This window comes from Silurus meridionalis, chromosome 20 (assembly GCF_014805685.1).
Source record: "Silurus meridionalis isolate SWU-2019-XX chromosome 20, ASM1480568v1, whole genome shotgun sequence".
Taxonomy (NCBI): domain Eukaryota; kingdom Metazoa; phylum Chordata; class Actinopteri; order Siluriformes; family Siluridae; genus Silurus; species Silurus meridionalis.
In genome coordinates this window covers 13,104,679-13,115,485 of record NC_060903.1, presented here as the reverse complement: position 1 = coordinate 13,115,485, position 10,807 = coordinate 13,104,679, and positions in this window count along the sequence as shown.

The window sequence follows — 10,807 nt, the reverse complement described above, 5'->3', positions numbered from 1 at the left end:
GTTTTTGAAGGGGTTTTTTACACAACAGCGTTGCTGCGATTTGTTTGATGAAGGCATGCTATAAAAATACATCGACTGTACTAGCATTGAGTGCATTACCTATTATTCCTACTCCATTTCTTATTTAGCATGTTCTATTAGATGGCAATATTTACAAATATAAATATTGCTATTTACACAATTTCTAGAATTTTATAACAATTTAATATTTAAAATTAAATGTTTGTAATGACAAATTATTTTATTTCTTCACAGAAATAAATTTGATTTCATCATAAATTTTAAAAATTCAACCTGTATTCACCATCAGTTATCTAACCTGGAGTCATTTGGTGTATGTAATTCAGCATGAGACATCTTCACACAGCCAGGTGTCCAAATAATTAAAACTGCATTTAGCATGTTCCTTGCACTGTTTGGAAGCCCCTTGGCTTTGCCCAAATGCATTCTTATCCATGCAATAAAACATTGGAAATCCCCAGTTCATTAAACACATAGTAGTAACTAACACAGATTTTTTCATCTCAGTGATTTGCCCAAATAAAACTGACTGAATCGCTGTATAAATAAAAAAATAAAACTGACTGAATAATGTGATCATAATTTGAACACACTGAAAGGAACGTGTCAAGGCACCTGGCATCTGGAAAGATATTGTCATTTACAGTTTCATTGCTGACTATAATTTTTTTAATTGCTTTTCTTGGTCTAAATGATCAAGGAGAGAATAACAGGATTCAAAGAATAAAAAGAAAAACAGACAGAGGCAAAAAAACCCCATACAAATATAAGAAAAACAAAACAACTTTAATGACTATTATATAAGTTGGAAAGACAAAATGTAGCCAGTATGACATATAACATGATTGTGTGACCAATTTCTGCACTGTTTCTAATTTAGAAAGAGCACTAGAGTTTGACACATTGGACCTTATCCCGCACATTGAAAATTTGGTCTTTTTGCAAAAACTAATATGATTAATATTTAATAAAATGACTACCATAAAGGTTTGTTCAATTGTATACAGTAATCCCTCGCCACAAAGGGGTTCAGCTTTCGTGGTCTCACTGTAACGCAGGTTTTTACATGAAACATATCTAATTTTGTTTTGTACTGTATACATATTAGGTTGCCACTTTGTAAATATTTGGACTGTAGTATATGGGGAAAGTGGTAGCTCAGTTTTTCTGGGTTACTGAGTGGAAGGTCGGGGTTTCAAGCCCCAGTATTGCCAAGCTGCCAGTCTCTCCACCCTTTGTACTCCGTGAACACTGTATCATGACTGACCCAGCGCTCTGATGCTTCTATCTATCCATTATTTTCTCAGCATCATTGACTGGCTATAGGTTTTCCCCATAAACATGTTCAAAAAGTCATGGCGTATCATTGACCCCTGTATAGTAGCGACTCGCTGCTGCTTTGGGCTGAACACAGACATGGGAAACTTAAATCGGGGTTAAGGTGTCTTTATTAGGGACCAGAACTGAAAGTAAAAGGAAGGGGATAGTGTTTTGGTGCCCGGGAAAGGGGGGTGAGGAGTGGCCGGAGCGAGAGAAGAAGCAGGGCGTTCTCGCCGCGCTCCGATGCTTCAGTCCCGACAGGCGGGCTGGCTCTGCCATGACACCATCGGCTCGTAGGGGTCAGGGTCTTTCTGCTGCAGGGCCGATGAGTCTCCCTCACTTACGAGGCGTTGCGAGGGTCCAGCGGAAATTCCTCTTCCGCATCTGTCGTCTTTTTGCCTGTAGTGAGATAAATAGGAGAGAAAGCCACTATTAGTCTGGAGACTATTAGCTCAAGCCATGCCACCTCAGCGCCATCATTCTACACCCTGCTGACAGTTGAGTTCGGATCGCTTGCACCTTTTGGTAAATGAGGCCTGTTGTCACTATATATATATATATATATATATATATATATATATATATATATATATATATATATATATATATATATATACATACACACACACACACTCTTCTGTTCTGCTTATGTTCCTGCTAGATCCTTAAGAACGACTGGAGGCTATATATTATTAGTCTTTTCTTTCAGTCTTTCCTCTCCTGGGAGGAAATAAGAGTACCCAGAGGAAAACCTAGTCAGCGTCTTTCATTTATCCATCCACTGAGAGAAAATCTGAGTACTCAGAGGAAACCTGCTCACTGATCTATCTCCTGGGAGGAAACCAGGGAACCCAGAGGAGACCTACTTAAACAACAGGAGAGCTCTAGAGATGTAACCGACAGTAGTAGCTGCCCCAATATGTCAATTACATGAAATTTAAAATTTTAAGCAAAATGACTAACATTACAATACTAACATTACAAAACACTAACATTCAAGCAGGAATTTGTGCCAAAAAACGTTTAACATTATGATTAAAAATAAACAAAATCAGTTGCAGCTACATTGTTTTTATTCTTATAATTTGATAGAACACTAAGCAAAGCTACAGATTACTGTTTATTTACGTGAAGACATTTTCAATATCTTTCAATATATTTTATTTACTCAACAATCAATGACCATAACCAGAGACATATGAAACAAGTGGACATGTAATGCCTAAAACTATGGGAGAGACTGCAAAGAAATATTTTCTTACCCTCAACTGGAACACTGGACAATGTTATGCATCAAAAGAAGAAGAATTGTGTACAGTATACAGCCAGTGCAAGATCTGCATAGTGCCTGACATAATATCCAAGTTGTGCCAAGAGTAAGGCAATACACTGGCTTTTCAACAAAGCATATTAGGTTGCAGTTTATTTGTACAGAATAAAAGGCCTCTCAGTATGTAATGTAAAACAACTTTTTCTATAAGCCATAGCTGATGGAAAATCTGTATAGATGTGTAACTGGAATGTCACGTTGAAAGTTATGACTTCCTCCATTACAAAATTTGTAATTTGACTGGAAAGAATTTTGGCCTGCTAGAGTCCACTGGCACATTAATGCTTTCCACTGCACTTTTCAGGAAGGTTCACCAGTTCATTTAAAGCTTCCATCTGGTTATTAAAAAAAAAAAAAAACAGAAGGAAAACTTTTGAAGAAGTCCCAGGTCCTAATTAACAGTGACCATTTAGATCTATGAAAATATGATGATTAAATGGTTTAATTTTCATGCATGCCTGTTTCTTATTATATAGCTAGTATAGCAAACGTGAATCAAATGAATATTAATTTAATGAAAACAAATTTCCTATCTCAATACTACTTTAATATATAATATTAATTAAAATAGTTTAGGGCTAATTTTGAGATATTCCACAAACATTTTCAGTTCACATGCATTTTTCCTTGAGTACCCTATGTCCTGTAAAATTCAATGTTTTTCCATATATTTAGACCATGCCATTAACATTAATTAGGCCATCATGAAAGCTTTCTTTATAGAGTAAATCCTGGATGTTATTTCAGGCCCTGTTCACAAAAGCTGCTGAAACTTGCTCACACATTTATCTACTTGTCCTGACTACTGGAATTTCTTTTACATCTGTCTTCTTCCTTATCCCTCATTTACTCCATTAACTATGCTAGATACCATTCAAATCCAAAACAAATCCTACTTATGACATATAAATCCTTACATTAGCCTTGCTTCATCTTACATCCCCATCCCTATTCCCCTGTATGAAACTCTTAGTTAACTACAGATTTACATTCACCAGTATATAATTTTTTATAGAACATTTTTCTTCAACACTTTCACCCCTCTTGTTATAAATCTTTAATGATTTGCCTTCACCCATACAGCTGATGACTGTCCATTATACATTAATAGAATGGGCTCAGTTTAACATCCAATCACTTACATGGTTATACCTAAATGGCCCACTCTTTCTGTCCACTGTTTACATTCCTTTTAAACTGTTTAACATTGTATGGTGTCCTTGAGTGTTTTAAAAGGTGCCTTTAAATAAAATGTAATACTGTTATTATCTGGTGCTTGAAGATGTTTCCGTTGGGAGTGACAAGGATGGACAGGATTAGAAATGAGTTTATTAGAGGGACAGCGCATGTTGGACGTTTTGGTGACAAGGTGAGGGAGGCGAGATTGAGATGGTTTGTACATGTGCAGAGGAGGGATATGAGTTATATTGGTAGGACAATGCTGAGGATGGAGCCACCAGAAAGGAGGAAAAGAGGAAGACCAAGGAGGAGGTTCATGGATGTGGTGAGGAAAGACATGCAGGTAGTTGGTGTGAAAGAGGAAAATGTAGAGGACAGGGTGGTATGGAGACGGATGATCCGCTGTGGCAACCATTAATTAGAGCAGCCGAAAGAAGAAGAAGAAGACTGTTATTATCTGGTGCTTTCTGGTTTTCTTTATTGTGTGGGTGACCTTATTATACAGTTTTATAATAATATGATTGCCCCTACAGCGTTCCATACGTGGCAACATGACTCAGGATTAGTTGTTTTAAACCAAAATGCTTTTGTATGAAGCTATAACTTTAGATACATGCTTTTGTTGTAGCATATAGTCTTTGTTCTCTGAATAAACCTTGGAGAGAAAAACTTTGCTATTTGACTCCTGTCCTTGTGTGTCACTTGGCATCTAGTTCCAATGCATTGTGAAACAATGCAAAGCAGACTCAGAGAGGGAAATCTAACAGGGGAACAAAGGGGCAAAAATGCATCTAAGCAGGAGAATGCCTTGTAAAACATAACTGTTAAAATGCACCAAAATGCTGGCAAAGACTTGTGTAGAAGCAAGTTGTATTTTTTGCCTCCATATAAAGCATGAACTCGAATCTGAAAACCCAAAAATTGAGGTATGCTTTCTTTCTTTCTTTCTTTCTTTCTTTCTTTCTTTCTTTCTTTCTTTCTTTCTTTCTTTCTTTCTTTCTTTCTTTCTTTCTTTCTTTCTTTTTTCTTGCTTTTGTTTTTTATATTTAACTTGCATTCTGCACAATGACAAGAATGTAGAATCGATTCAAATTAAATCCAAACTATATTTAACCAAATTAAACAGTTTTCTTTCCTAATGCTAAACTGGCATTGGTTCCAGTAGCTACAAAATTAACTAGGAAGCAAGTCAAATTCTAGCTAGTAGTACATTTTGGTAACATGATATTTAATAATAAATGTATAAATAAACTATGTAGCATTCATTATGGAAATGACAATTATAGATCATATAGATCATATATAGAAAAAGCAGTAAACTATGCAGAGGGTGGTCAAACTTTATGGCCTCAACCAGGTGTTAGGTGATAAGTGCTTTGTAAAAGTTTTATTGTCTTGTAAAATTTCTGCTAAACTAATGTACATACTGTACTGTCTATTTTATTGGGAACACCTGTACATCTGCACATTCATGAAGATATCATGCAATCTGTCAATTGCACAGCAGCAGATACAGGCCAACTGCTTTCTACATATATTTATCAAAATATAGTTAGATACAACACACTTATCATTATACAATACAGATACTCTGCAGTGAAATACAGTTAAGCATCTACCAGAAAATAGTAAAATGCAAACACTAGCATTTATTAGGGCGCATTTGAACAACGTTAATATATGCAGTAAAAAAATAAATAACAAAGCTATAGTAAGTGAAAAATAGTACATACACAAAAGGCAGAAAAAAATGTTTCATAGTGATTGTGACTTGGTTGTAGGTATTGTGCCAAACCTACTAGTATGTGTTTTTTAGAGCTTAATGATCGTTTAACACAGTGGTTCTTAACCTGGGTTCGATCGAACCCCAGGGGTTCGGTGAGTCAGTCTCAGGGGTTCGGCGGAGGTCGAAACACACACCCGACTCATATGATTCGTGATGACACGCACCGCTTGGCCATCATTGGAAGGGATCGGTGGATGCGCATATGAAACTGGTGGGGGTCAGTACCTCCAGTACAAGGTTAAGAACCACTGGTCTATTTTCTTGCTGTTTCTAGAGCTAAAATAACACAGGAGAGATTAGACAGGTAAGAGACGAATGACAAGATTGGTTCTAGCTAACTGAAAGGCTGCACTACCTTAAATAACCACTCTTCACAACCATGGTAAGCAGAAAGACACATTGAGTTCCATTTCTGCCAGTTATGGACTTCATAAATGTGTAGGGCCAATTGCATGAACGTGCAGGGGTATAGTTTTTTCTATAAAAGTTGACTGGGAGTGCATATAAAAATAGTACCGATCTGAGAGTAGAATATAAAAATACATTCTCAAAATGCAAAAGAGTTTAATGACAGGTTTATAATCTAACCACACATCAGAAGGCATCACAATGATTTAAATGAATTAACTGTGTAAAAATACAACAAAAATTGCTAATGTGATGTGTTTACCAACCTTAAATCTGACAGACAGTCTTCACTTATTCAGCACACTACTATATAATAAAATATGTATTTGATCAAATGGTTTCTAACAGGTGGATATTTCATGTCACAATACCTTGTCGTTTTTTTTTTTCTTTTTTCTTTTTTTCCATATTGTCCTTAGTGGATACCGAAAGCAACATAAACATCTATTAGTTGTGTTACTTGTTGCTGTTATAAAGACCATAATATGATTTTATTTGTCTTACCACTTTAAAAATCTTTTGATTACACTAGAATTATCTTTCCAAGCACCTGCTTCTCAGTCATTTGGCTACGTAAGTCACATTACCATCCTTTTCATCATTGATTTAGTTTAGTATTCACATATGATTTTGACCAGGTTTTAATAAAATTATTCATAATATGAATGTATGAAATTGCTTTGTGAGCTTTATTTTACTTTTAATTCAGTCCCATGATTGAAAGTAATGGTTGATTCTTTTCAACCTCAAATCTGAATCAAATATACAAAATGTAATTAATCACCATATCTGATAATAGCATAAAACCATGAGGGGCATTTTACTAATTACATTTATATAATTCTATATTAATTTTAGTTTATAATTTGCAGAACAAGATGATACTTTCAAATGATTGTATATATATAATATTTTATAAACAATAATGGACGTTTTTTTGGAAAGGATAATTCAACATTCAAGATTCAACAGAAGAAATGTGATCTGGAAAAATCTTGAAAGAGTTTTAAATTTTTTTTTAATGCTGGGGGAAGTGATAAGTGACCATAAAATTTGAACTGTAGCACTCTTGGGCTATGTTTAATATTAAAAGTAAGAGCATATTCACATGAATGATGTGAAAAAACTTGGGTCTAAACGGCAGTGTGACAACAAGAAAGTCACTTAATTGGCTATTTAGGACAAAAATCTACTACAGTTTGCTAGTGAGCACAAAAATTGGACTATAGAGGACTTGTGACGTTGCAGTAGGGTTTTAAAACAATGACACAACAAATGCACGTCAAAAAAGTTGTGTTTTTTTTTTTTTTTTTGGCCAGTAAGTGTATTTATTATATGCACCTTCAATGGCAAAAATAAATCAATATTTTTGTGTCAGATTATAAATTCACCCATGAAAACCTCCAACTCACCATAAAAGATAAGAAGGAATGTGGTTTTAAACTAATGAGTGCTGTAGGCCAATGGGAGGAAGAATTTAATTACCTTCACAGAGCATTTATAATGAAACAATGACTTTCTTGTGCTCCATCTATCATTTCCCTGAAAGGAATAACATTAAGGAGTCATGGCTAAGAGTTAGACAAGGAATTCATGCAATATCCCAGTCCAGGCTCTAAATAAGTCATAGTTCATCAAGGACTTATGTAGTTTGCCAGGGGCTACATGTTTTAAAGTTGTGAGTAGGGGTGTGTTTAGATGTGCCATCAATATTATTATAGAGGTTCAATAACCAGACATTACGATAAGTCCGAATGCGGGTGTCACATTCCAAAGCATCAAATCCTACATAACTAACATGGTGGAAGTAATTGCCAATGGGTGAGCAGTTAGTCTGCAGGAGGAGAGAACTTTCTAGGCTGAGAATGCTTCAAATGATAAGGCTGCTCTCGCTTTCTGTTAAACGGCATGATGTGTACAATGGTCTGAGCGGGCCAATTCGTTTGGGAAAGAAACTATTACATATACTGTATAAAGAGGTATTTTCTATGTCATATTTTGTATTCTGGATTGGAAATGGCAACAACTCCCTCTTTGCTCATTGAAAGTTTTATGACTCAATGAATTTGATTATTTTTTTAACTTAAGACAATCAAGATATTAAAACTTAAGAGAATGTAAAAACCAGAACAACTAAAAAAAATTCCCTGGAACTCTTGTTTGTCTTTACACTGAGGTATAAGAGAAGCCAGTAGTGTCCCATGATGGCCCCTAACCTGAATTTTGTAGACGATTTGGAAGGCCAGAGGACTGATTAAGATTGGCCTGAGTAAAAGCATACTTGCTGCATGAGAGACTACGACAAAACAACAACATGGAGAAGACACTGGTGATGACCAAAGCTCCCTAGAGAAAAGAATGTGATTACTTAAGCTTCTCTGTTGATAGTACTGTAATAATAAAAAAATAAAAAAAACAGTGTGTTTATATCACAGATTACATAAAAAGGATCACACAGAACATAAAGAACAAGGTCAACTTGATGAAAAAGATGAAGTAACTTGCACTGACGTCAATGGATGACACTTTGCCTTTCTTGAGAGAGTCTGTTTCTTTAATTTCTTTTGTACTTAGGGTTCCTTTCCCCAGTCTTACTAAAAAACATTAGGTCACTGTGTTTTATGTTGAAATATAGTGCATGTTGTTGCAGTTCTATGAATTGGCTAGGGAATATGGAAACATAGAATGAGAAAATAGAGAGTTTAAATGGATTGAATTAAATTCAATAAAGAAAAAAAAGCACAATACAGGCATTGAAATGATGAGATATTGTGGTTTCATTGTGGTCTTAAGCTTGGCATTTAGCCTGGGCTGAATAAACTGGTGTGACAATGAATGTACACAGGTCTAAGGATTCTTTAGTGTTCGAAGAAAAGATACTGTAGAGTTTAATGAAAGGAAGATGCAACCTCCTAAAGGGATGTTCTCTGATAGGGAAATCTCTTTTTGCAGAAAACCTTAAAAGCAGACAAACCATAAAAGCATGTGTCATTTTCCACCCCTGGAGTTTTACTTGCCTTAGTCTTTAAAATGACTCTTTTGTTTTGTCAGAGAATTATAAAAACAATCCCCAGGCCTTTTTGTTGAACTGATCATATCACATGACATTTCTTTTTTTAATTCCATCTTACAAATTAAACAGTAAAAAAGTCTGCAGCAGTTTTTTTTACTACCTCTTGGTTCAGATCCCTTGTAAGAATCAAGGGTTGTATGAAATATTTCACTTTAGCCCTTGATATTATTCCCTTTTCTCCATTCTTATCCCCCTTTCCATTTCTTTCCATATCTTTGTTTCAGGTCATGTCACCATCGGTGCATCAGCCCTTCAATTCTCATCAATTACTTTTTAACTTGCCTTTAACATACCCTCTCCTCTTACTCCACATGGTGTTTAAATATATATCACATTTCATGTCCATTTGATCTATTGATAACTGCTATATGTCTTGGAATATGCAACTGGATCACATCTTATAGTGCTCATTTGTGCACATTTGGTAGAATTCAACAAATAGTCAACAACATAACCAGATGCTAAATAGATAGTTTAATGAATTTCTTTTTTCAAATAATGCAAACCAGCTGCTCCTTTTTATGTCATTAATATCATTTTTGGACATCAACCGAAATGTTGCTAAATGTTCCACTTAATGCTGTGGAAGAGCTTTGATGCTCAAGTATAAATAGTTCACATTATCCTGCAAGCAGAACATAACTGTCAAAGATCCTGCTAAACCACTGGTGTTCACATGCTCAAAACATATATCACTCTTCCTGGCCATAAAACTGAACTGCAGAATCTTGCTGGACAATTGAAGGAACATTAAAAACACCTTACAACTGGAATTAATTTAATTAAATTCATTTGAATTCATTTGTATAGCACTTTTAACAATGGACATTGTACCAAAGCAACTTTACAGAGATACAGAGGTTATAAAGTTTAGTGCCTATAAATCTATTTATTTTAAGTTTATCCCTGATGACCAAGTCAGTGGTAACTGTGGCAAGAAAAAACTCAATTAGTTTCTCAGTAACTTTATAGATTTTCAGGCTGTTCCTGTGGAGCCATCCTCAGCTGTACAGAGTGGGCTTCAATTGAAGAAAACTCCATCCAGAGGTAGGATTTGAGATGAATCAGGTAGATCCATAAAGAAGAAAGGGACAGGAACACTGGTCACTGGTACCTCAGGAGCATGTTTAAAATGAGATTAGAATTAGACCTTACTAGTTAAAAACCGCACTAAAACCAGCAAACTTTCTTATAATATAATTTTAGACCTGTGGTATAAAAATGCACTAATAAAATTAAAAAATATATAATAGAAAATATGCATTAAAAGAAAATATGCAAAATAAGATGCTTCACAAAAATTAAACTAGTCATTATTAATGTGAGGTTAGTTGATTCAGCTAAAATGTTTAGAAGTGATTAATCTGCTTAGCCAAAAGTGACACTGTGCTGTTTATAGCTGACCTCCTTAATTCATGGCTCTCATTGTGTTTCTTCATTGTGTTTCATTTAAATATTTCCAATTAGCTTCTGCAATTGTCCATGAATGTTTTTTTTTTTTTTTTCACTTTCCTCACTTTTTTTGTGGGTTTAGCGCACAGTACATTCCATGTTTATATTAAGTGCTTGGCTGCTTATGTACTACATAAGACAATAAACATCCAGTAGTTTATAAGATGTGAATCAACATTGCAAGCTAAGCGCATGTGGTTACAGCTTATTATTTACAAGAACTCGGTTTACGGTCTGT